The following is a 622-nucleotide window of genomic DNA, read 5'->3' as shown; positions in this document are numbered from 1 at the left end:
CAAACAATACGTACATAACTGTTGTACAAGGAGATACACATAAAAAAGTAAACGACAAACAAGGCTACTCGCCTGGCTTACCACTACCTGAAAAACACGTCTTTACATCTGAACTGAGGAAGTGGTGCCTAACCTGAGATCAGTCCGGATTACGATCCTGGATGGATCCTTATACATGTCTTACATTATATATTGAGTTTACTAACTAATTTAAGCATTTTTTTCATTAATATTCGTAATGTCATGAGGTCAATCATCACATGAATGAGTGGATAAAGTGTCGTAGCGGCAATTTATTTTCAGGTGCCTGAGATTAAGTATAGTACATCTTACTGTAAGTTACAAAAAAATATGAATGAAACAGTTGTCGAATTTATTAAAGGTATTTTTAAATATACATTTATCCACGTGTTTTTATTCATACTGTATTTAATCTTCATGGTATATTTTTACCTATTATGGGAACTTATTAGGATCCTCAGGCCGGCTGGTATACGGCAGACATATCAGTAGTCTTGGCGCTATTTATATCACCAGTTTCCACAAACAACAACTGCTATGGTGTGAATTAGATCAAGTAATTGTAACTATTATCAATTTTATCCAAGCCGCTTACCAATCC

The sequence above is a fragment of the Limulus polyphemus genome, unplaced genomic scaffold (genome assembly GCF_000517525.1).
Source record: "Limulus polyphemus unplaced genomic scaffold, Limulus_polyphemus-2.1.2 Scaffold709, whole genome shotgun sequence".
Taxonomy (NCBI): Eukaryota; Metazoa; Arthropoda; class Merostomata; order Xiphosura; family Limulidae; genus Limulus; species Limulus polyphemus.
The sequence above is the reverse complement of the archived record's forward strand: the minus strand, read 5'-3'. Positions refer to the sequence as shown.